This window comes from Penaeus monodon, chromosome 29 (assembly GCF_015228065.2).
Source record: "Penaeus monodon isolate SGIC_2016 chromosome 29, NSTDA_Pmon_1, whole genome shotgun sequence".
Lineage (NCBI taxonomy): Eukaryota > Metazoa > Arthropoda > Malacostraca > Decapoda > Penaeidae > Penaeus > Penaeus monodon.
In genome coordinates this window covers 8902923-8903506 of record NC_051414.1, presented here as the reverse complement: position 1 = coordinate 8903506, position 584 = coordinate 8902923, and positions in this window count along the sequence as shown.

Below are 584 nucleotides of genomic sequence, written 5' to 3'. Positions count from 1 at the left end.
GTTAAGTCTTCCCCATTTCACTTTACTCTTTTGGCTGTAACATCGATAAACTGCAATTAAAAACTACACGCTGGTAATATTGACATTTGCCTTTTTATAACCTTTGAGCTCATTGTAAGGCTTTTACCTGATTTAGTCCCTTTTCTGGAGTCCGGAGTCCGTCTGTTTCACAATCACACCCATTTGTACAATTCCTCCTCTCGATACCCAAGCTTCTTGACCCTCCGACCCAAAGTTACTTCCATATGTCTTATACAGGTTCAATAGAGACAACCCAATTCACCGCGGGCTTTGCAGATATTTTTTTTTCCATAAAAAAAACGCATTTCTATGAAATGGGACAAATAAACTCCATAACCAAGTAAATTATAGCGCCATTGCTTTTGGAGAACCTCCGTCGAACTCCAGATTTTGGTTCGGCAAATCCATATTAATAGCTACTGCATTAAAGACGCCGTTTAAATGAATACTTCTCGCGAGATGAACTGTATTTTTTGTACTTAAGACAACTAAATCACTAACATATATATACACTTTAGCGGAATAAATGGTGCTTAATAACAACCTGTCGCTCACTTATTCAG